Source organism: Ochotona curzoniae, unplaced genomic scaffold, assembly GCF_017591425.1.
Source record: "Ochotona curzoniae isolate NIBS_2020 unplaced genomic scaffold, NIBS_Ocur_1.0 contig_3819, whole genome shotgun sequence".
NCBI lineage: Eukaryota > Metazoa > Chordata > Mammalia > Lagomorpha > Ochotonidae > Ochotona > Ochotona curzoniae.
The window spans coordinates 6132389-6158762 of NW_024466004.1; positions in this window are offsets into that span (position 1 = coordinate 6132389).

The window sequence follows — 26374 nt, forward strand, 5'->3', positions numbered from 1 at the left end:
ACAAGTGGTGTTTTGCTCTGTACCTCTGCCTTCAGTCTAGCAGTCTTCCGCATCAGGGCTATAACATTCCCAGGTGCCAACAACTCCAGGTGCTTAGGAAGGCGACTTCCGAAAGCAACTCTAATTCCAACTCCTTTCTCCAACTGTCTCCAGGCAGGCCAGGAGCTGGAAGCCTCTGTACCCTGCTGCCACTACCAGAAATAAGGAGAAAGCCTGCTCCAACTCGCAGGCAGGAGAGCTGTGACAAGCTGGTCCTTGGTTTAACTTTGGAACTGCAGTGGAGACAAGAAAAGTGATCCCTCATGATCACCACCAAACCAGGTCTTGGGTAGCCAGAGACTGCCAGATTCTCTGTGATCCCACCCACCCAGTCTGCATTACCCATCCCATCCCTCCTCCTCTTCTTCCTCAGCCCAACCTCCAGCAAGTTCCCTGTCCAGCTGCCTCAGGCCAGCCTTCCCAGCATCTCACATTTCTGAGCCTGGGGAAAGGACTGGCATTCAAGAGAAGGGGGGCTGATTCCCAGCCTGCAACCAACCAACCAGCAGGCACCTGCCACCAGTCACAGACAGAGCTTAGGAGCCCACCTCCTAAGAAGCTCCACCAGGGGCTGTCACCACCAAACTGCCAAGTCTGCTGTTTGTATTTCTCCGAGGCAAGGGCAGGAAGATTATCAGTTACATCCCTGGGCAAGAATGAGACCAGAAACTCCAACTTGAGGGCTGGGCAGGGGGCCTGAGCAGAAAGCAGCATGTGAGAAGGCCAGCAGGTGGAACTCAGTACACCCAGGCCAGAGACAGAAAGGAGAGATGACATGCCGGCGTCAGCAGGAGGACCCCCAGGCAGCCAGCCTGGTTTGCTGAGCCTGGGAGCTCCATATCCAGACTCTTAGGGGCTTCCCTTGTCCCATGCATCACCCCATAGCCTCCGATCACCCCCTACCACCACCACCAGCAAGATCCATGTGTTCCAGCTCCGGAGGTTGCTGTACACAGCTCCTCATCCAGGGCGGCAACCAGCCCAGGGCACACCTCCACCACTCATTTTTTTTTTCTTCCTTTCTCTCACCACTGACCCTGCGTCGGCACCCCACCAGGAGTTCCAAAACAGGCTCCCATCCAGTGCAGCCGCCTACCTAAAACCCATCCTACCATGCAGGGAAACTTCATATCCCTGGAAAATGGCATTTTCCTTCCTAGCTCTGGCTCCTTCCCAATAGTGGGGGATCAGTTTCCTAAAGCCACCCTCTCCCCCTCAGCCTCATAAGACCAATCAGGACAAAGAAATCACAGCTACCACCTCCCTGAGAAACACACACAGATACACACACACACACAGACATACACACGGCTATGGTCAGGGTAGAGGGGCAGCATCCCCAGCCATGCCTGGAACGCTAGCTCAGTGTGCTGGCTTCGACCAGCTCCCGTTCCCCTGCAGGTGGCTGTCTGTCTCTGTGTCTGAGAAGGCTCTGGGTGCGCCTGGCATCCTCCTGGCTTAATCCCTCTGCGGGTCTGCCTGCAGGCTTCCTCCTCTCTCTCTAACCCCGTTGGCTCTCTTTCCAGGCTCCTCAAACTCACTGCCAGTGTCTTTTATACTGAGTTGTTGTGGGAAAGGTGGGCAGAGTACTGCCTGGGAAGGAGTGGGCAGAGCTGGGCACGGCCTGCCTTCCTGGTTTTCCCTGCTGCTTCCCAGGCCACCCCGGAGAATCAGGGCAGGAATTGGTGACAGATAGAGACCTACCAACTAGGGCATGCCTGATGCCAGTTTCCATATTGCTTCATCATGCCATTCTGATGCCTCAAGCTACACAATCTCCCTCTCCTTTGCCCATCTCCTCAGGATCCCGACCCAGAGGCCAACAGAGGGTTCCTTACCCTGCCCTGCCGGCCGCCCCAAACTGCAGCCATGCCGGCTCTGCCTCCCTCCGCACTTGACTCCTCCGCACCCCACCCAGCGCAGAGCTCCGGGAGCCCCTCAGCCATGGTTCCAGCAGGCCTCGGGTGTGCGCCGAGATGCAACAGAGTGGTCTGGCCGCAAAGTTCTCCTGCTGCTCTCCCCGGCGCCATCTGCCCGCGGCTCAAGCCTCTCCCGCCGCCTCCCTAGTCTCACACGGACCGCCTAGCCCTGCTCCCCAGCCAGAGTTCGCCCCCCCACTCTAAAAACCCAGAAAGCGAAACAGAATCTTCTCCCGAAACGAACGCGCCAGCAGAGAAGGGTGTGCAGCCACAAGCCCCGAGGACAGGAGAGTCTCCAAGTGAACTAGAAAGGGATGCAAAGTTCCCGGTTCCCTCGGGCGCGTCCAGCCCCGCGCCCAGCTCCCGCCGACACTCGGGATCGCGGAGCCGCAGTGGCGGCGACGGCGGCCACTCACCTGGGCGAGGCAGCATCTACCTCCGGCTGGGAGGTTCCGAGGCCGGTTCGGCGGGGCGCCCGGGCTCCCCGGCTCGGCCGCGCATCCTTCCGCTCCCGAGACAGTCTGGAGCTAAGCCCTCCTGCTCCGGCGAACGCAGGCAGATGGTGGCTCGGACGTCCACGCGGTAGAGCTCTGAGCGGCTTATTCAGTTACATCCATATCATTTAGCAAAGAGGCAGGGGGGGGGAAAGCACAACTTGTTCTCTCCGCGTCCAAATTTTTTTAAAAGGGAGAAGATCATCTCTTCCCTGGAAGACGTCAGGAGGATTTCACCAGATCCAAGACCCGCGGGGCATTCCCGGGAACCTAGGGCAGCGTAGCATGTGGGGCGTCTTCAAGTTCAGACGAGCCTGCCCGGGTATGCGTGGTGTGTGTGTGTGTGTGTGTGTGTGTGTGCGCGCGCGCGTGCGTGCGTGTGTGTATGTGTGAGAAGGAGCCAGGCACTCACACCCACATGCACACACACAAACACACTCCCCCGCACTCCCCACATGCACACTGCCCCCCGCGCGCGCACACACGTGAGCGCGCTCTACCGCTGCCTCTGGCCTCTCCCCTCTCCCTCACACGCACGCACACACACACACACACACACACACACACACACGCACGCACACACACGCAGAGCAATCACACGCGCAGATCCTGGAGGGAGCCGCGCAGGCTGCCAGGACAGCGCACGGCCGGCGGTGGAGACAACCCCTGGCCAAGGCGCCCAGGAGCCCCAGCGGCTGTGCGCACCGTCCCCTCCGAGCTCCCCGGCGCGGCAGCCCCCAGCGGCGGCCTGCAAAGCTGCAGGAGCCCGGAGCAGGCCACGCGCCCGCCGCCGCCGAGCGCACCCCCTTCCGCGCCGACCCACAACGCTGCCGCTGCCGCCGCCGCCACTGCCGCCTGCTGCACCCGAACGATCTGCGGTCCTGGCAGGGGTGGAACGGGGCCTAAGAGGGGTGAGGGACAGGAGGTGGATGGGAATGGGTAGAGACCACGACCCGGCAAAGGGATTTGGAAGACCGAGCTCGGCGGTCCAGGGACACACGGGCAATCCCTGCACCAGGCGAGCCGGGCGGCCTGGGCTGCGCCGCCGCAGCCCGCGCGGGTGTTGCTACCTCACGTGCGGAGCGCGCAGTGCATCCGTCAGTCCTCCGCCTACCGGAGGAAAGCCCGACCGCGCCCGCCCCAGGCTTCGGGTGGGGGCTGGGAGTAAGGCGCCCATCTGGCGCTGGAGCCCAGCTGCGGAGCCTGTGGACCTTCCTCCAAGAGTGAGCGCCAGCCGTAGGTGCACAGGTCCTTTGACCTCTCCTGAACGCTCCTTGGATCCATAAGGTGTGCAGTGGCACCCAATGCTTGCATAGCGCCCTCACAACTCCTGTCTGCTCTCCCTAAAACTACCATTTGACACACGTGGGAACTGAGACCCAGCAAAGTGGCTTGTCTGAAACAGGTAATAGGTAGCAAAGCGCCTACTGGAAGCCCAGTTGGGGGGTGGGGGCCTGGGTCTGCGGATGAGTATCGCATCTCTCTTCATCTCTCAGCTCTGTCCCCTGGGGTCACCTCCAGCTGCTGGAGTTCTCAAAAAGTGTTTTTCCCTTGGGTAACTGCAGGAAATGGATTTTGGAGATTGCTGCTATCAATGCAGCTGGCCGATCCAGGGCTGGACAGACTGTCTCCTCTGCTGCTCTATCCCATGCACCTGTGCCAGTTACCCACAGGGAGGCACAGGCGGCCTGTAAATGTGTGTCTGCTGGATGTGACTCCAACACCAGATCCTGGGTCCCCTCAGGGTGAGGCCTAGCTGCAGAGGTCCCGGCGGCCAGTGCCCAGATGCAGGGCATGCTCTCAGAGAAACTGCCAAATGGGTGAGCTCCAGGCCCGCTCTTGAGGGCGGACCCTTTTCTGCGAGAATTCCTGGAAGCCTGGGAGGGAGGAGGGGAGAGGAGAGAAGGGTGTGGCCAGGATGAGGTTCAAGGTGCCCCCAGAGTGGTCTGGTTCTGGGAGAAAACAGGAGCCCACTCAGAGAGGAGAGGCAGGTGCAGGATGTGAGATGGAAGAAGGGAAGAGAAACACATGGAGGAGTGAGAGGAGCTGATAGGAGGAGGAAATTAAAAGGTGTGTGTGTGTGTGTGTGTGTGTGTGTGTGTGTGTGTGTGTGTGAAAGGATGAGAAGGGGGCGGGAGGATAGCCAGGAATCCGCGTGGGATACGTTTTTCTTCCTGGTGTTGAATATTTAGGGGGAGGGGAGCTCCTGCAGAAGAAGTGCCCAGAATGCAAGAAGGATCATCCTGTCTGTACTCCACAGGACACCTACCACCCACGAGGAAGTTTCTCAATCTGGAAAAATGAATGTGGACTTCCATTCTGGAAGTCCCTGGGTTTATTTCTGATTACACTTGCCTTAATGGTACCTCAATGCCAAGCTAGGTGTCAGGTGGTCTGACTGCTCACCTGGAGTTGTACTCAGAGGGGAAGGGGCTGGACTGTGTGCCTTCTGGGAGCTTTTGTGACTTTAGGAATTCCTAGGGATCTTCGACAGGCACAGCAGAGTGAAATGCATCCTGGGGGACCAGGAGCAAATTAGGATGCAGTCACCCTTTGCTGTGGAAAGCTCATTTGCATTTACTGTTTCCTGGAAAGGTGAATGGTGATGGGTCTTTTTCCTTAAGCAAGCCCAGAAGGGCCCACTAGGAGCACTGGTGTGGTGATGGCTGCTGGGGCCGCACAGGGCGTGGAGGGGGCAGGGAGCAAGACTCCCTGAGGAGTCCAACCCATTCTGTACCAAAGTGCACGCAAGCCATTCTAAGTGCAGGCATGGGCGTCTTCTCTGTTTTTATGCTTCTCAGTAGCCCTTGCTGAATATCATGGAGCCTAAATCTGCCAGTCCCTCTCTCTGTGCTGAGCCTGACTCCTGGAAGTCCTGTGGTGGCCTAAAGGATGTGAACTTCAAGAAGGCACACACTTCTTTGTTTCAGGTTCAAAGCCCAGGCGTTCAAGTGCAGGGCAGATACACGATTTGTCAGAGAGCTGCCAGCAGGTGTGTGAGGATGTCTTCCCATGCCTTTCAGGGTCCTTGGGCTTCATGTTGTACTTCAAGGCTATACCCTGTCCTGGAGTTCCAGGAATCCAACATGAAGAAAGTTCAAGCTCTGCCTGTCCTCATTCTGGGCTTCTCATTCCTCTCAAAGGTCACAGCTGCTCTCCCGGACCCTCCTTCTGGGCTTCCTGCTGGGAACATGGTAGAGAGGGATGGATCACAGGATCTGAGAAGAGGCATTCCCAGGAGAGTTCAGAGCCAGCCAGGAGCTCAGTCCCAGGAGGGAAAGTCATGGTTGGCCTGAACATTGATAGTTGCTGGTTAATCATTCTTCCTCGTATCCACTGAGTGTGGGAAACAGAGAGAAGTCATTGTACAGCAGTGGCAGAGGAAGGGAGCATGCTGCCATAGCTTGCTAAGTGGCTTCCTTATTGGAATGCTTGGGATTCTGTCCTGCCCCCACTTCCAGGAAGGCAGCACGTGAGGGCACACATTCCTGGGGGTCCCTGATTGTGACGTGGGAGACCCTGGTGGCGTTCCTGGCTCTTGGCATTTTATGATTTCAGCCTGGACCAGCCCTGGCAGTTGGACACTGGGGGAAATGAACCAGCAGATGAAAGGTGTGTGTGTGTACTAATCTGCCCTTCAAAATAAAAAAAAAAAAAACTAGGTAACTAAATCAGCCAATGAGGGGCGCAGGACAGACACTACAGGATCTCTATCCCACAGTCCCACCTGGGGAAGTATTGTGGCTGTTCATGCAAGAACAGTTGCAGTCTATCCCTGCAATAAGGTCTGGCTTCTCAGAGTTGCCCTTGGCTCATTATGGCCAACCTCACAGAGGTTGACTTTGTGCACGAGGAGAATGAGACAAATCTGGGGGTGAGGGGATGGAAGGGGGACAGCAGTGTTGCACCGTGGGTAAAGCCTGTGCCTGCAATGCTGGAATCCCACATGGCTGCAGGTTTGAGTCCCAGCTGTTCCACTTCACATCCTGCTCCTTGCAAATGTGCCTCGGAAAGCAGCAGAGGATGGCTCAAGTGCTTCTGCTCCTGTACCCACCTGGGAGACTTGGAAGGAGCTCCTGCTGCAGCCATTTGGGTAGTGAACCAGCAGATGGAAGCACTGGCTCACTCTTTCTAGCCTCCTTCTCATGTCTGTAACTGTGCTTTTCAAGTAAGTAAATAAATCCTTTTTAAAAAGCAACTTTGCAAAGATTAACCCAGGGAATGTTTAGCTTAGTAATTAAGGCACCTCTTGGGATGTCTGCATGCCAAGTCAGTCTGGGTTTGAACCATAGCTGGGCTCTTGATTTCAGCTTCCTGCTGCTGTGCACCTGGCAGGCATGTGCTGAGAGCTCAGGTGGTTGGGTCCTTCTGGCCCCACCCTGGCCACTGCAAGCATTTGAGGAGTGAACAAGTAGATGGAAAATCTCTCTCTTCTCTCCCTTTTCTCCATCTCTCTCCCTGTCCCCGCCCCATCTTTTTGCCTCTCAAATTAATGAATTGGAGGATGGCACCATGGTGCAGTAGGCTAAGCCCCTGCCTGTGGCCCTGGCATCCTATATGGACACGGGTGCAAGTCCTAGCAGCTCCACTTCCAATCCAAATCCCTGCTGACATGTCTTGGAAAGCAGCAGAGGACAACCCAAGTGCTTGGACCCCCTGCACCCTTGTGAGAGATGGAGAGGAAATACCTGGCTCCTGGCTTTGGATCAGCCCAGTTCTAGCCATTACAATCATTTGAAGGAGTCTCTTTTAATAAAAATAAATAAATAAAATTTTTTAAAAAAAAAAATTAAATGAGGGCCCAGCATGGTGGACTAGCCGCTGAGGTCCTCGCCTTGAATGCACCAGGATCCCATATGGGCATTTGTTCTAATTCCGGCAGCTCCGCTTCCCATCCAGCTCCCTGCTTGTGGCCTGGGAAAGCAGTCAAGGACGGCCCAAGGCTTTGGGACCCTGCACCCGTGTGGGAGACCTGAATGAAGTTCCTGGCCCCTAGCTCTTGATCAGCGCAGCACCAGTCGTTGCGCTCACTTGGGGAGTGAATCAATGGATGGAAGATCTTCCTCTCTGTCTCTCCTCCTCCCTGTATATGTGACTTTGCAATAAAACTAAAAATAAATCTTTTAAAAAATAAAATTTAAATTTAAAAAATTAAATGCGTAATTATAATTTAAGAAAAAGCAAAAAGAAAGAGATACTAACACACAGTCTTGGAGGCCTCAGGGTCTCTAGCTATTCTCTTCCCTGGTTCAGGACCTGGGGGTCATTGCTAAGTTCTTAGTACCCCAGTCACTCAGCTTCTCCGGGAAACTGCAGCCATCCTAGTCCTAGATTGTCCCACAGACCTTGTAGAATTTGGGGCAATGTGTTTTTGGAGCACTGGCAACTCACTCTGGAGTGTACTTTCTGAAGATGCAGAGTGAGGTGTCTTAATTCTACCCTGTCCTCTAACCCCTCCTCTCTTGCTGAACGCTGGAATAAGAAGTAGCCAAAGTAAATTCTTATTAGTATGCATATGTGTTCCCAAATTCCTTAACAGAATGACTAACACCGCCTACAGCCTTTAGCAGGAGTTTGTTTTCTAAATCCAGTTTACTTTTCATCATCCAGACCTCTGTTTACCTCATCCCCTCCCCAAAGCCCAGTGGGCTCCCTTCTCTGCCTCCATTCTCTTGCCCCAGTTCCGGGGCTGTGGCTGGTTTCCTGATACGTCAGGGCATCCTAGAAGCCTGGAACATCATAATTAATCACCAGTACAGTCTGCCCCATCTAGCACTTTGCTAAGGGCAGAGTGGAGGAGGGAAGGCAGAAGGCAGAGCCAGGTCCTGGAGAGAAGGGTCTCCCAGCTCCATCCCATGCCTTGCAAGCTGTGAGGAGTTACCCATCCCCATTCATGCGAGTGCTCACTATCCCCATTTCACACACTGAGTTCCAGGGAGGTGTGCTGATCTCATGCCACATCTCCGCATCCATGCACCACGATTCTTCCTGCACGCAAACAAGGCACGTCCCCCCAACAGGAGCCTCTGTTACCTGGAGAGCAAGCTGATACAGCCTGGAATGAGGTAGAGGCAGGCAGGACAGGCTCTGTGGAGGTTCCCCAGCCCCAGGAGGGATTTGGGGTCACTGCAGCAGAAACAGTGCACAAAAGGCAGAGAGCAGTTAGAAGCTCTTTAGAAAATGGGCTTCAGGGGCTAATCCTCCACTTGCAAGTTCCAGCATCCCCTATGAGTGCTGGTTTGTGTCTTTGCAGCCCTGCTTCCCATCCAGTTCCCTGCTTGAGGCCTGGGAAAGCAATAGAGGATGACCCAAAGCCTTGGGATCCTGCCCTCATACATGTGAGAGACCTGGAAGAAGCTCCTGGCTCCTGGCTTCAGACCAGCTCAGCTCCAGCTGTTGTGGCTATTTGGGGAGTGAACTAATCAGTGGATGGAAGGTCTTTCTCTCTGTCTTGCCTTCTCTCTGTAAATCTACCTTTTCAATAAAAATAAACCAATCAAAAAAAAAAAAAACAGGCCTCAGTTTCTCCATCTCTAAAACGGGCAGTCGAGGCCAAATGATCTCTAGGAGCAGCCAATGACAAACAATGCAGCAAATAGATTCCATTTACTTCCCTGGCTTTCTGCCTCCTGTCAGGTTCTTCTCACATTCTAAGGGGGATATGAAAGCAAAAAGCATAAACTAAGGCAAGAACCCAGGTCAAACAGGCAAGGGCTGGACACTTCCCACAACCTTCCCCCTGCCGCAGGAACGCAATCCCCCTCCCGCTGCCACCATCAGATAGAACAATGAGAGCACCAAATGTGTGTGCTGGCCACTCCTCTGCTCTTACAAAGGGGGTGACTTCCTCCCTGGAACCTCACAACAATGGTGTGATGCAACTACTGTTGTCCCCACTTTCCAGATCTGGGAATCAAGACCCAAAAAACCCTGTTTGGCAGGTGCACCAGCTGGCAGGCAGCAGAACCACAGTCCTAAACCTGACACTCTCACTCTGGGGGCCTTGGCTAGAAGTGACTGGTTGAGAAGTAAATTTATTCAAGGAGAATCAATAGAAGAATTACTGTCTCTGACTCCAAAATGGGCAGAGTAAAACGCCTCTACTCTCATTGCTCCATTCCCTGCCTCCCCGTCTCCCTGCCTCCTTTTATGTATTGTTTGGAACATATAGTTATAGTGTGTGGTTTGTTTTATAATCCAGTCAACTGTGGAAGCACGGCAACTGTCATTTATGTCCCTGCCTTAGCACCTTTCACCAGAAAGATTTATGGCAGCAGGAATTGACTAACTCCAAAATCCTTTCCTTTCCTTAATCAAGTCCTTGGCTTTTCTTTCAAAGGCACTTGGAGAGCTGAGCAGAAACCAACCCAACACCTGGTCCAGAGTGGGATGATAATTCAATTTCATCTAATAAAACTGCCTTTGTGAGTTCCGTGTGAAAGAACGGAGAAGGATTAAGGCAAATATCAGCTGTGATTCCATCCTGCACTCTGCTAGAGCTGACCGGCTCTGTAGCCAAGTGGCTAAAGTACAAGAGAGCCTGGGAAAAATAGGAAATTGGGAGGAAATTCTGTATTTCCAGAACAGAAAGATCATCTGTAAGTGGAGAAACCAGGCAAGATTTCAAGGGGACCTGGATACTGAAATAACACATGAAGGCTAGGGGATATTGTTTTTTTTTAATAAGAAAAAAACTATATTAAGTTGAAAGGCAGAGTCCCACACCCCCAACACACACATACACAGACCTTCTATCCACTAGTTTACTCCCCCAAATGGCCATAACAGCTAAGAGCCAGAAACTCCATCCTGGTCTCCCACATGGGTGACAAGGACCCAAGTACTTCCATTGTTTTCCCAGGGATATTAGCAGGGAGCAGGATTAGAAGCGGAGTGGACAGGACTTGAGCCTGCACTCCAGTTATAGGACACTGGTGTCGAAGATGGTGTGGCCTAACTCGCTGTGCCACAGCATGGCAGCCCCAAGGCTGGATAGCATTCTGACAGGAAGCAGAAACTAGAAAGCCAGGAAAATGTGATAGAACAAATGAAAGCAGGGAGGCAGGGCAGCAAAGTGGGTTTGGAAACATACAACTTTTCTGGTGTGATAAATTCACTGAGTAGAAGTCATGATGGTTAGGGTTGGGGACTCTGGCCGTGGGCTGCCTAGGTTGAACTTGCAGTCCCTTATGTTGTGGAAGGTCTCCATCCTCCATTTTTTTTCACCAATAATGTACAACTTTGTGATGGGATAAGATGAAAGAATTAAATATTAACTGACTTTAGAATATGAGCACTATACATAGTAAATATTCAAGAAATGTTGATGATGATCTGTCTATGATGATGATTATAAAAGTAGTGGAAAATAAGAGAGTAGAGGAGGTTGGAACTGCCTTGGACACAAAAATAACATCTAGTTGCTTTCTGAGGATAGCTGAAAATACCACACAACTCTGCACAGATCTACCTAGGGGTGTGACAGTTGAGTGGCTTGGGAAAGGAAGTACAGACAAGGTAAGCTGTTAGGCACTGAATGCAGGAGTCCAGGTAAGGTCAGACCAAAACTAGTGCCGACAATGGATGGGAAGTGGAATGGAGGGGACTCCAGAGGTGAATGGATATGGGTTTGAAGACAAGCAGGGGATGGTCATATGAAGCCCACTGGACTGTAAGAGCAGTGGCTGTCTTGGGGAGAGATGAGAGAAAGTTGGAGGGAAAGTGGAGGATGGGTTCTACACTGGGAGTACTCAGGTCCTGTCACCCAGAACACATTTTTACCTATGAGTCTGGAGAAATGGTCAGGGGTAACATAGAAATAAAGGTTCTAGAAGAAATATCCAGGGACAACGTGCAGGGTGAGAAGAAGGTAGAGACTAAGGACTTGACTTCAGTTCAAGTAGAGTTCTTTTCCCAAGGGTTAGCCCTTTGTCTCACCTTACCTGTCATTCTTCCTACAAAGCACGAAGTAGGTAGTACCATTTTACAGATAAGGAAAACTGTGGTTCAGCTAGATTAGGTCACTCCCATAATTAAAGAAGACAGGAGCAGAGATGAAAAAAACCCACAGGGAACTGAAGAAGGAGGGATGGGGGTGGAGCTTTTTTTCCCAGGCATTCCATGGCACGGCTCCCATAAGAAATTATATTGGGGGGCAAATAGAAGGGTGGCTTTTTACCTAGGTGATTCGCCCTTCAGACTCCATGTGTCTGCTCCAAGTACAGAAGCAATCATTGCTTCAGCACAGTACGAAGCAGGCATGATAATGCATGTATGTAGCAATTGGAACAGGTGGTCCCCTCCCACCAGCATAGCAGAAGTTCCTACTATATCTCACTGTCTATCTCACGGTCACAAAATGAGGAAGTCCATTCTGGGGCTCTGGGGGTGGGGCAGCCAGGATGGGGAAGGGGACACTTGGGGGCTGGAAAAGTGGTACAGAGTATTTCTGTATTTTGATCGCCCATGTGTCTGAATGGTGCAGCCCAGTCAGCCTGTGACCAATCTGCAACCCACTCATGAACCAAGGTACACCAGTTGGACCCCTGGCTCAGAATCTGCTTACATTGTAAGCTTGACCTGGGCAGAAGAGCAGGCCTGAGAAGACAGTGACTGGTTAACAGAACTGCCAGATTTGGCAAATGGGAGGTCACTGAAGGCCTTTAAGAGAGCAATTTCTGCAATGTGATGGGCACGGGAACCAGATTGCTGGTGGTTGGGACTGAGTGGGAGGTGCGGAAGTAGAGGCGGGGAGCATATAATACTTTTTTGAGAAGTTTAGCTATGAAAGGCGGGTGGAAGGTGGGATGGAAACTCAGGAGAATTCAGAGTGAAAGGAAGACTTTCTTGGTGGTGGGAAATACTGGGTGTATGCCAGAGGGAGACAGCCAATGCGGTGGGGGGTGGGGGGGATAGATCCTCTAGGGGGCAGAACAGGAAATAAATTCCAAAGGAAGAAACAAAGGAAGAGGAGACAGCACAGACACTTTGTGTTGGGGAGTGGTGAAATCCCATTTGACTCTTGTAAATTGAAAGATGTGGGGAGAGAGGGAGGTAGAGCAGCTGCTGGAATGAGATGACCCAGGAGGCCAGGAGGAGCATGCTCTGATGGGAGCTGAACAAGCTCATGAGACATTATCCTGCTCTGTGATGGAAATAATTGAATGTATAAATGCATTAGGACTGGGGGCTCCTTAGTAGAGAGTGGGGACATTTGGAATGTGCAGTGACCCTAGAGTCCCCTGAAAGATGGGTTGTGGGGTCCAGGGTCAGCAGGTAAGTAAAGATGGACTGAAGTCTTTAGATGGTGAGCCAGCGGTCATGTTCTGAGGGGGATGTGGGGTTCAGTAGCAACAGAGTAAGAGAGGGGAGCATAAGAATTGGTGGTCAGGGGCCAGCATTGTAGAGCAGAAGATTAAATTATGGTCTGCGACCCCAACATCCCACATTAGGGCATCAGGTTAAATTTCAGCTGCCTTGCTTTTGAGCCATCCAACTCCCTGGTAATGTGCCTGGGAGAGTAGCAGAAGATAGCCTAAGTGTTTGGGGTCCCTGCACCCATATGAGAAACATGGATAGACTTTCAAGGTTCCTAGCTTTTGTCTGGTCTAGCCAAAGCTGTTACAGCCTTTTGCAGCGTGAACCAGGGTTGAAAAATCTCTCTCTCTCTCATTCTGTCTTTACTTAAATAAATCTTTTCAAATGGAGAAAAAAAAAGAGAGGGGTGAGAGATGAAGAGCATGAGTCTGGCTGAGGCCAGAGAGAGACTCCGTATTCTCCCACAGGAATCTGGAGTCTCTTGGGATACAAGGGTCTTCCTTGGCCAGTTCTCAGAGCATGCTGCTTCTCAGTTCACACCATCTGTCCCTCCCACTGCTTCTGCTGACCATGACCAATGACTGTGACATGTTTGTCACCCACTGTTCATTTCTTAGTTCTGTCATTTTCATAGTTTCCCTACTTCCTCCAGTTTCCAAAAATGAGTATTATTCTGTTTTCAAAAAAATCTAATTCCTGGTTTCGACGTGGTAAACTGGTGGCTGGAGTTCTCACCTTGCATGTGCTGGGATACCATGTGGGTGCCAATTTGTGTCCCAGCTGCTCTGTATCCCTTTTAGCTCCCAGTTTGTAGCTTAGGAGGGCAGTGGAGGACAGCCCAGTGCCTTAGGACCCTGCATCCATGTGGGGGACACTGGAGAGGCTCCTGGCTCTTGGCTTCATCTCAGCTCAGCTCTGGCTGTTGCTGCCACTTGGAGAGTGGGCCAGTGGATGATTTTTCTCTCTGTCTCTCCTCTCTGTGGATCTGACTTTCCAATAAAAACAAATAAAATAAAAAAAAAATAATATGGGCTCGGAGCAGTAGCCTAGTGGCTAAAGTCCTTGCCTTGCATGTGCTGGGATCCCATATGGGCACCTATTCTAGTCCTGGTGACCCTGCTTCCCATCCAGCTCCCTACTTGTGGCCTGGGAAAGCAGTAGAGGACAGTCCAAAGCCTTGGAACCCTGTACCCACATGGGAGACCCAGAGGAAGCTCCTGGCTTTGGGTTGGCTCAACTTCAGCTGTTGCAGTCACTTGGGGAGTAAATCAGTGGACAGAAGATCTTCCCCTGTGTCTCTCCTCTCTGTGTATCTGACTTCCCAATTTTAAAAAAATGCTTAAAAAATTGTATTCTTTCTGAAAAGCCTTTCCTAATTTGGAACCCATAGACAATTCTAAGGGGAATTTGCTAGGATCACATAAATGTACAATTACTGCATGGTTTTTCCAGAAAGGTGGGTGGGCTAGCATACTTGCTACACATTCAAAAGATCTTTATTCCTTTCACCACAGGAGTTGCTCAAGGAGGAGGAAAAGAACCATTAGTGCTAGAACCTTAGGGACCTAGCTTGTTCAAGGGCTCCAACTTTTCCTTTGAGCTGGGTTGATGTAAGGATTAGAGACAGTCTAACAACCAGCTCAGTGCCTGGCATGGCTGACTCTTGGTAAACAGTGGCTTTTGGTAGAGAGCTTCTTTGGATTGCTCCAGAAACAATGTTTAGACAAGGATTTGAGTGGAAGTGTTGTGTTTGGGAGGTGACCTGGGACAGGAGGTGTTATCAAAAGTGTTTTTAGGAAGAAGTTATTCTACACAGGATTTAGTGAGAGTTGCCCCCAAGACTGTCCCCCAAGGTTGTTTTCCTCAAGGCATTTATCTGCCTATTTGCCGTCTATCGCTGGCTGAGGGCTTCTGGGGACATTAACTTTCCAGCACAATTGGCTCCTGCGGTCAGGAAAAACCCTCAGGCGTGAAGTCTCCAGTGTATTCCCGGTAACACAAGTCAAGCAAATAAAAGTGGATGCTCAGGAGATAGCAGCCAGGCAACGACAGCCACTGTCACCATGAGTAATAATGGAGCCTCGCTCAGTCCTCACAGGCAGCCTGATAAACCATCCCGCTGGTGCCCCCAAGCCCTTAGCCTGTTCTCACACCCCTGACCTGTATGAACCTTGTGTTGTGGTGTTGTGTGCATGCGCCCCTGACTCTCCAGGAAGACCGGAAGCTTTCTGAAGGCACACACTGTATCCCACCCACTTCTCTGACCAGAGGATCAGACATAAAAGGCTGAGATACAATGACAACGTCTGACCAAGATCCACAGGGGACACATTGCCTTCCAATGGGCAGTTTGGGAGGTTTCTGATGGCCCTACTCTGTCAGAAGGGTGTGGCAATCCTGTTAGACGTTTTGCACAGGTTGGACTTGTATGCTCCCTTGTGTTCCTGTAGCAGGTGCCTTGATCACACAGCATGTATGGTTCTCGTAGCACTTGCCAAGGGATTTGTGTCTCAATACTGTAATCTCCAAAATGATGGCATTAGGAATTCAATTTTTTAAAAGGAACAGTGTAGGGTGTCAGCTCGTTACAATAATTACCTGGGAGGACACCCTCCCCCATGTTTCTTCTTGAACTGCATTAGTAAGCTCTTTTTCATCTCAATACAAAGACTGAAAAGATTATGGACTATTTATGTGTGTCCTCCACCCTCAGCATCCTCCTCTATCCCCCAGCCTGCTGGGTGCCTACTCTGCTTTGCAGAGCACATGCCTGAATAAGCCTGATTGCTTTCCTGTATGTCTTTATAAAACTTTAAATATTCATTGCACCATCAAATTAAATGGATTCTTTGGCTGTCATTCTTTTCATTTCACCTAGTTCTTCCCATGGGTACCAGTCCTACTACCATGCCAAGCCTCTGGAGACTTCAACATTCATCTAACACGGTCACTACAAGCCGAGCTCTCAGTCCAGACAGCAGAGGCTTGGGGGTGGGGTGGGGCTGGCTTGTTCCTGAGGCCAGGAAATCTGCTGCATGGGCAAACCAGCTGTTTGGTTCAGGTTTGCTGGTAGGAGGCTCCTCAGGAAGACGATCCAACGGAATGAGTGTAAGGTGAATTGGAAAGCCACATCACAAGGCCATGTCAGTTTGCTTCCTTCACCTTTCAGCAGGTTCGGGACCAGGGGAAATAGCACTTCAAGATTCAGTATCCCTGGACCAAAAACAGGGAACTAGATTAGAAGACATGGTGAAGAATTGGCAAGCCTTCCAAGTCAATACATTTCTTTATCCAGCACTGATATACGCTTCAGTGAGAAAGGCCCTGGAAAAACTTCTGGAAAGTGCAAAGTGATGTGTGTGTGTGTGTGTGTGTGTGTGTGTGTGTGTGTGTTGGGGAGTGGTGGTGGAAATGCAGATCCAGCTGAATTTTATGTACGGCATCGCGTTACATTTCGATGCAATTCATTATATATTAATCTACTTCCTCTGCCTGTGTGGTCCCTTAACAAGAGAATCGATCATGGGGCAGCAGACCAACGTGCCAGGGACAGGGTCACTATCTAGGCGCTGTCGTGGTCATTTGTAATCAGCTTGAAGTTGAGTAAGGTGCGGTGGGGGACATTACAACGCCGCCTGCTGTCGCAGCGGCTGTGGGATTGCCTAGCTGCGGTGCAGGGAGTGGGGCGGAGGGCACCAAAGGCAAGCGCTGCTGCAGTCCGCACTGCGGCCCGCCCACCCTCCTCTAAGTTGCCCTGGCGAAGCTGGACGCGGACAGGGCTAGGGCAGGCAGGGGAACTTCAGGAGTGAGTGGTGCTGGACAGCGCACCGCTCTCTCGCAGGAGCCATTGTCCTTCTCTAGACTACCCTGGAAAAGCTTGCTGATACTCCCTGCAGGGGTACCTGCTGGCAGCATGCTGGGTCTTGGGGAAGGCCCACGTCCTCTCTGGGCTTCTGCATTATTTTTCCATCGCAAAGCGACAATCATTCCAGATGTACCCAAAGGATCCTCAGAGGCACGAGGAATCAGCAGCTTGTATTTAAATGCAATCGATGCCCTTAGGATACGGTTCTTGGTCCTGCTTGGCTAGCAGAAACACATGTTGAGGGAGATAACGTTTATTCCCAGCTCTATCTGTGAAGTTCAGATTCTATAGACTGGGGACACTCGTACGTTTGTTTTTCAAGATTTATTTGTTAGAAAGACAGTTAGAGGGAGAACTAGAAGGAGCTCTCGTCCACTGGTTTACATTCTAAATAGTTGCAATGACCAGTGGTGGGTTGAATTGGTGGTCAGGAACTAGGAGATTCATCTAGGTCTCCCATGAGGATGCTGGGGCCTAAGCACTTGGGCCATCCTCTGCTGCTTTCCCAGGCACATTTGCAGGAAGCTGGATCAGAAGCAGAGCAGTCTGAACTCAAACTTGGACTCTGATATGGGATGCCAGCATTACAAGCAGACACTTAGCCCACTGCACCACAACACCAGTCCCACAAAGTCTTTCTGTACTCCTAAAACTTTCCAAGTGATCTTTATGTTTGAGGGAAATTCTGGTTTTCTTAAAGATAAGTAATACTTAAGACAAAGCAGCTACCTTCAAGGATGTCCCAGTTTCACCAGAAAGACAGCTAAGCATAATGCAGTAGTAAGTATCCCAAGAAGACCTTGTGGCTGTGTGGGAGAAGGACAGAAGAGTGGGCTCATATTATGTTCTCACACAATGCAGCAGATGACACCCTCAGGAAGGATGTTACTCTACTGGTGCTGCTACATGGAGTTTCCTTTTTTCAAGAGTTATTTCATTTTTTTTATTGGAAAGGCAGATATAAAGAGAGAAGGAGACACAGACAGCAAGATCTTCTGTCTGCTGGTTCACTCTCCAAGTAGCCACAATGGCCGGAGCTGACTCAATCCAAAGCCAGGAGCCAGAAGTCTCTTCCAGGTCTCCCACAGAGGTGCAGGATCTCAAGGCTTTGGGCTATCTTGTATTGCTTTCCTAGACCACAAGCAGAGAGCTGGATGGGAAGTGGAGCAAGCTGGGGCATGAGCTGGTGCTCATATGGGATCCTAGCACACGCAAGGGGAGGATTTAGCCACTGGCTATCATGCCAGATCACCCTTTCTTTCCTTTTTTTATGTTTTGTTTATTATTATTGGAAAGGCAGATTTATGGAGAGAAGGCAAGGCACAAAGAGAAAGATCTTCTATCTACTGGTTCACTCCTGAAGTGGCCACAGCAGCTGGAGCTGAGTCAATCCAAAGACAAGAGCTAGGAACTTCTTCCAGATCTCCCACACAGTTACAGTAGAGGATGGCTTCATGGGGTTGCATGCACACACAGCTGACTTGGTGCTGTGGTCAGCCCTTCATCTGTGTGCTACATTGCACATCACTGAGTATGGCAATAATCTCTCTGCTCATTCATCATGGAACCCCAGGGGGCATTGATTTGCAGAAAGAGCTTTCCCCTCCTTCTATTTTGAATCACAAGTGTTATCCCCTCATCTTACCCTGTCCTCCTCGTCTTCTCTCCTTCCCAAGGTGTGCTCTCTCTCTCTCTTCACTTGTCTATATTTCTCCACTGCGGTGACATTCTCCTTCTTTCCACCCTCACTCCCGAAAACAGAATATCTCTTCTCTTTAGCGTCATTCTCTGTCCCCAAATGCCATCTGTGGTGAGGGTGGCTGAAGAGATGAAGTTGGATTGTTCATCACAACACATTATGCGGAGAGTGGGATAAAGTCTGACTCTAGCATAGAGACACTTGGGTTAGCTTACGGCTGGGGTGGGAGGATCAGCAAGGCATGGTTGTAATCAAAATCATTTCCAGTAATTGCCATCAAACTGGCTCAGCACTGGTTACAGCTGCTTCCTCTTGCCCAGAGGTCTGTCTACATACAAGACTCCTTCATTACTTGGCCAACACTAACATTTTTCATTTTCCACTCTTAGTATTTTGTCTCACTTTTTTCTCTGCCAATTCACCACCTGGTACCCTATCACTGCTCTTCTGATGCCTTTTCTTATGGACCTGAAGCTTTGGACATCCATTCCCAATTTATATAACCTGAAAATAGATCAATTCCTGCATCCTCAACTGTTTCCCTTTTATCCAAGAGGTCAGCATCATAGAGGATCTTTTGAGGTCTTTTCATCAACCCCCCAATTTCTTTGGGTTTTATAAGTCAATACATATTAATGAAAGGCATAGGAATCACATCTCCTTATTATTAGACTTTTTCCTGCCAAACAAGGTGATTATAATGATATTGCACATCCCCCTGCATGAGCCTGGTTCTTCCCAAGTCATGCCAGTTTTTGCCAAGGATAGACCTAGTTTATATGCCACATAGCTGTGTATTGGAATGAATACTGTTACTGCTGCTTCAGTCTGAGTCAAGTTTCTGACATAGTCCTACACACATACCATTAAATTTCCATTTTTGTTCACCATGGTTTATGACACATTGATGGGTTTGTTTCTGGGGCTAACATAGAGCATTCTATCCAGTTTGGTAATTCCTTCTTCTAAAGTCTATCAGCTTAGCTGCCCTTCTGAGCATGTATAGTTTAATGTCTGATTTTTTTTTTCAGACAAGAGTTCTCACTTGGAGACAAAAGTTTGTCCTCCCCAAGAACCCAGGGTACTCTCAATATCACAGAATCCCTTTGTTGTGTCCCTCAGTCACACTGGCAGCTCATTTACTCTTTTCTATGTTGTAGCACATACTGGTCAACCTACAAGAGAAATCAGACTGTTCCCTTCACTTCTCCAGCCCCAGGAAAACCCAGCCCCTGCTTCCTTCTCTTGCCCACTTGTCCACTTAATAATTGCAACACCTCTTTAAGGTGGCTACTAGCATTCCCTCTTTTCAGCACATAAGGCAAAGCTCTCTAAGGCTGAATAATCTATCCATAGTAACTAGGGAACCTCAGATTACAATATAAGCTTTCTGCCTTTTTCGTGTAGGAGATATTAAGAATGTGTAGGTGTTCTATTTTTTTTTTGGATTAAGGCAGGTCTTTTCTCACTGGTTCTTCCAAAGCAGATGATTCTTCTTGTTCTTCTTTTGGCCAAGCGAAACCATAGACTTTTCAGGGACATTAAATATACATAGAGATGCTGTCACAGCCCTGCCCGTATCCCCTTAGCACTCACCAGTTCTGGGCCTGCAGAGAATCTCTTATTGAGAGCACCTGCATCTCTCTGCCTGAGGACTTTCTCTGGTGGCAAGAACTATCTATGGCTCACATATAGAAAATGCTGCAAGTGCAAGAGAAGTTGCCAACCCATGATGAATAGGGGGTTAGTGATTAATGATCTCGCATCCTTCATATGGGATTGTTCTGGAACACATTTCCACATCCTCTCCTGGAAGCTCCTAGTGGGATTGAATACCATTTTCCACAGTAGTGAATTGATCATCTACAAACCAAGAGTTACTTTTTTTCCTGCTTTGTTTCTCTAGTACCTTACTTTTTTTTTTCTTTCTGGATCCAGCTCTTCCCCGCTTCTCCTCCTCCCATTAGCTACTTGTTCCTGAATCCTAACCTCAAAGCCTATTTTGGATGAAGTTGGGCTAAGACACTCCAATTGGAACCTTAGAGGTCACTCAGCTCAGTCATGTCATGAATAAAGTATATGCCATAGAAATAAATCACCTTCCTAGGATAACAGCTGGTAGAGCTGGACGAGAGCCACACATGTCTCTACTCTTGGTTCAGCTTCCGTTCACTCTTATGCTAGGCAGCCACATATTGCTAGGCATAAACCACCAAGAATTGCTGAGGAGTGAAGTGAGGAGGGCAGGGAAAACCCACAATCCGTAAGTCTCATTATGATTCCCTCTCTGCCTGGGCTGTCAACAGTTTCACACCACTCCGCCTATCTGCTTGGCCAGCTATGGGTAGCAGGAGTTTGCAGACTCGACCCAGGTTAATTACACAGTTCTCATGAGACTGTGGGTCCAGAGAGGTTAAAATAAGTTTTGCATCCATGTCCCAGAAGACTGCCCTACTGTATGCCCTTTTCTAGCAGCTGCTCAGTCAGCTGTGCACTGGCCTTGGTTCTGAAACAGGAGTTGGGCTGTCTGCATGGCCGGACTAGATTGAATTAGAGCAGCTGCTGTAGCTTAGAGGCTCAGAACAGTCTCAGCACTGGGCAAGAGCTTTGGAGTCATGTCTTCCATTGCCATTCCTTATGATAAGGGTGAAGATGCAAGACCCAAGGAGCAAATGGGATTGCTCAGCTGATGTGATTATACCTGCTTTTCAAGATCAAATATAACTTGGCTTTGATTGTCTCTGTCAATGGAAGGGAAAACTCCTAGAATTCCAAATAGCGTGTTATACAAAATAATTTCTATTTTGAGTGAAGCCATTTTGCAAGGGGGTTGGAATTGCAGGTGTTCTTTTGTAATGGAATTAGGCCCTGCTAAAAGAGACAGCAGAGAGGGAATTTGAGGCAGTGAGGAAAAAAGACAGAAAGTAGCCATTCTAGAATTAAAACTTCCTGTGGACTATATCCATGGAACAGACCACAAAACTGCTCTACTCATCTACACAAATGTATTTCCTCCACCCAGTTTTCACAAATTACTCTTCCTTCTCATTTTGATATCTACTTCCCAAGGAATGGCACATCCACTACACCTTGACATCATCTTCAACATCCATACCTCCTATCCATCTGACAATGTATCCTGAAACTTCTGCTTTGGGTTCAGCCAGCTGACTTCCAAGGAGCTCCCCTCTGCCACCACCTCACACCCTGAGCTGGAGTAAGGCATCTCACATTCACTTTGGGACTGTGGTTTGAGAATCTTCTTTCCTTCTTCTGTGTAGTTACTGTGTTAACCTCCCATAACTTCCCCAGTTCCCTCTCTGGATAACAAAACTTCTCCATTAATGGTAAAAACTTGAGCTGCTGGACTTGGCTTCTCTCAACCCCATCAAGAATCAAGCTGCTCTCACAACTGTCTACTTCCTCCTTCCTTCTCTTTAAAGGAGAATGTGTCCAAGGAAGCCCTTCTACCTATGAAGGAGAGATGTAAACTTTTCTCCCATCTCTGAGGAACTTCTTTCACCAATAATCTACACTCTCCCTCACACTGATGCTTATCCTCAGCCCAGAAGTAGACCCAAGTCAGTGCAACATTATAAAGGACTCTTGCTGGTTAGCCATTTCCTATCTCAGCTCAGTCCCAACCCTCAGGTCTCTCTCAGTCCCCCATCATACTGTCCTTGTAGGTCCCAACCCATTACCCCCAAGGATGCTGATGATTCCTTATAGCCACACCCATAGAATCCCTCATCCACACAGCAATCCTGTCCTTACTTAGTCTTTTTTCTTACAACTTTTCACTTTTGAGTGCTTTAAAAACCCTTCTGTGATATTTGTAAAAGCACTGGTTTTGTTCCCACTTTTTGAACAACACCATCACTGAGAAGTCCTCACACTCTGGTGTTCCCGGTGCCCTACCTTGGGCCTTCTCCTCTTCTCGCTCTCCATGCTCCACCATCCTTGGCCCTACACTCTGAGTTAGGTGAGAATTTGCCATTGGCTACCACAAACACTTCATACTCAGCCTGCCCTCCACAAGCATCCCCATCCATCCCCCAAAGCCATGTTTCTCCTCTTTTCTTATTTTTTAAATAAAGATTTATTTACTTGTTTAGGAGACAGAGTTACAGAGAGATAGAGACAGGTCTTCCATCCGTAGGTTCACTCTCCAGATGACCACAATGACCAGAGATGAGCCAAGCTAAAACAAGAAGCCATATCTTTCACATGGGCATTAGGGCCCAAGCATGTGGGCCACCCTCCATTGCCTTTCCCCAGGCACAATAACAGGGAAACAGTTCAAAAGCAAAACAGCTGGGACCTGGACTGGTGCCCATATGGGAGGCAAGTATTGTAGGTGATGGCATTACTTGCTATGCCACCATGTGCTGACCCTTCCTCTTATTTTCTGCAGCTGATACCTACATGCCACCATTCCCCAACCTTCCTCAGAGCCACCTATACTAACATTCTGTAAATTATGGATCTGTAATTAGCCAAATGTCTTATCTTGTGGATATTCCATATATCCTCATTTATTTACTGGTAAAGCTCTTGCATTTGATGTTTAATGTTCTGGGGGGGGGGCGGTGCTAGTCACTCTTAGCAAAATGCCCTTCTATGCAGGGCTAGGGGAAAACATTGCCAGCCACTTACATGTTAGTGTGACTGAATTTTCCTGAAAGCATCAGGGATGTGATAGGGGATGTAGAGAGAAGGCAAAGTATCTGAGATGGTTGTGAAATGGACAACAAAAGGGGGCACTACCAGGAACAGAACAAGCCAGCTGAAGCATTTGAATAAAACTGCTAACTTCCCAGTGTTCATGAAGCCTTGGCATGCAGGGCTCACTAGTTGCAACTTACAAGAAACTTGTTATTGCCTCACATCCATCTCAGGGCTGACCCAACTGTGTCTGGCTCACTTAAACTATTACTCTGGGGAAGATATGGAGATTTCAGATAGAGCTGTCTGGTCTATAAACACATGCTATATTTGTCTTTTATCTCTCTCTCTCTCACTATCTATCTCTCCCCTTTCCCCACTCCCTTATTCCTTTGCTTTCTTGCTTGCTTTCACTTAGCTGGAATGTAATTAAATTTGAATTGCGGCCAAAACCGATTTGTGAGACAAGCATTTGGTTAGTGATATCGAGCCAACCAGGTGAAAAAAATATCCAGGAAAACTTCAAAAAGGCCAATAATCACACGGTGATTGAAATTCAGTTCCTCTCTTCTCATCCTTTCTTCTATTAACTCGGGCAAGAGCTGGAATCCCTCTTGGGACCTGGGCTCATCGTGTTTCACAGATGGGTCTGGGTGTGTACGTGCACATAGCAGAGAAAGGAGAGCTGTGCCCCTCCCCACTACATAGTCAAGGAGGTCTGGCTTAATTATCAGATTCCAAGGCGTTAGGAAGGCACTGGAGTTAGCAGGAAGGAATGAGGATAGAGACAATGATGGAGTGGACATGAAGACACGGGCATGAAGGGATAAAATGTGGCATCAAATCCTAGAACCCAAGATTAGAATATGTTTTAAAAAATCAGACTGAAGGGTCATAGAGATCTCTGGGTATCTCTCTTTGATGAAACAATCAATCATGAGAGCTGGAAATTGCTTCTGCTGACACCATTCTAAAGCTCCTCTACTTTACAAGTGTAAACTCTATGAATGGAGGTCCAATATCAGGGTCTCCCGTCCCGCAGAAGAAATCACCTGACACTGGAGAGCATCTCAGAGGCGCTTTATTCAGACCTTCCATTAAAACCATTATGCTCATTAAATCCATTACGCAGGAGCCCCTCCCTGCCAGCCCCCAGCTTATATGTCAATACTATTCAATCAGCTTAAAGATCACCAAGGCACACCAATCGGCAAAAGGCCAATCACAGGGCAGGAAATTGTCAGTGCCCCCAACAGTCCAAGAAGGAAATCACTCACGCAAGGTCTTCTAGAAGCATTCAGCCAACCATTGACAAATAATCATGTGCCCTGTGTTATCTATGCCTGGTTCTCAAGAGCTTCCAAGGATTTGAGATTTATTCCCCATTCTCCAGGGAATTTCTCCCCCCCCCCCCCGGCCGAATGATGATGATTAGGCCTTTTCCCTAAGACTGTCCTGCCCATTGCCTTTCTGTGTTCTGCAGTACACCTGTAGTAGGTTAGCTGTGACCGTGGATCTCCACTGCCCAATTCTTCCTAGGATCGCTTTTGGGGAGATTAATGAGTGTGGACAGAAGTGTACTCTGTGTGTGTGTGTGTGCACATGCGCACATACTTATGTGTTCATACTGAGTGAATGGAAGCTCCCTGATTATCTTTTATTATCTTTAAATGCAGGGAGAGAGAGTTTGTAGGTGATTGCTATTTTGGATTCTTTATGCCTTTTCTGCCTATCTTAGTGTGGACAGATCTTCATGTATCTTCTCTGTGGGTGTGTTGAGTAATTCTTCAGTATCTACCAGAGGATAGCCTGTAAGTCCTGCAAGGCAGAAATGATGCCATAGAGTTTTTCAGTTCGCTGAAATTGAGCACACAGACTTTCTATGCACTGTTGTTTAATGTATGGACAGATGGACAGAGAGAGGGATGGATGGGTAGTTGGACAAATGAATGGATGGGTGGGAGGAAGTATGGATGAGTGGATGGATAGATAGATGGATGGGCAGATAAGAAGTAGGTAGGCAAATAGAGAAACTGATGCTCAGAGAAGTAAAATAGCTTATCTAAAGTCATAGAGATAGTCTCGGACACAATTGAAACTAAAATGCAGGTGTCTTTCTCCCAACTCAGTGATCCATGGGGCCTCCAAAGCACTGGACGAAGGCCTGGAGCAGCAGAAGCAGACCAGGAATAAGCCAGCTTCTTGCTGAAAGCCCATCTAAGCATCCTCACATGGTGTCCCTTAGCTCTTAACAAAGAACACCAAATGGAGAGTCCATGCATCTGGGTTGTAGTATTTGCACAGCTATCAAGTGTACAAGTCCCCTCCCACTTCAGCCTCTACTTCCTAACTCATAGAATAGGTCGTGCTTGGCTGTATGGCATGCAAGAGAGCTGTTGAGCCCTGATTTTTTAAAACACCACCATTCTAGATGTGAATGGATACTCTCATTAATTCACTCAGTCAATAAATACTAATATCAATAATAAAAATAATAATCATGATGATATTTTTTTCCAGCTGAATGGGAGATGTTTGACTGGAAGATTCTTCCTCTCTGATGCTATTTGGGGAACAGAGAGCTAAATATAAACAGTGACAGGCGTTCCAAACACCATCATCTCAAATTAGGAAACAGATTTGCACCTCCCATCAACAGTCCTGTGGCAGACACTCTGATGATGCTGGCAAAGATGCAGAAAGACTGCTTCCGCCCATGGAAAAATCCGTGTCTGCCTCCTGGAAAAAATAGTCCAGGGAGTCTATGGGAGCAGCTGATAATGGGGTTAGGGGGCCTAGCAGTGTGTGAAGGGTTGATTTTAGCACTCAGAAGGCATGGCAAATACACCTTGAGTACCTTTCAGGTGTTAGGCTACATGCCCATCTACACATGTTGCTTCTACTGCTCATGGCAAGCTCACCAAGTTTTCAACAAGGGCATGCAGCTTTAAGAAACAGAGAAGAAGAGTACATCCATGCCCATTTCCACCCAGGTTTCAGGTCTCAACCACTCATTGTACTAGTCTTGTACACCTTGCTCCTCCTCTCCTTCACTGGATGCTAGTACGTGCTTATCATGTATCTCTCTGTGTGCTAAGCATACACAGATCCATAAGACCTGGCTCTTGCTCTCAAAGCTCTCCTCCTAAATTGGTGCTAAATTGGTAACACCAACTACAATCAAAATATGGTATGCCACAAGCAATGATAAAGATGAAGACATGGTAATGTGGGAACACGGCTTGGAAAACCCCAGTGAAGAGGCAGATTTTGAGTTGAGGTTTGAGTGATGAGCATCTGACAGGCCATTGAGGCAGAGATGGCAGTCTGGCAGAAGCAGCAAAGGGGCAAAGGCTTGGAACCCATAGCTCAGCTG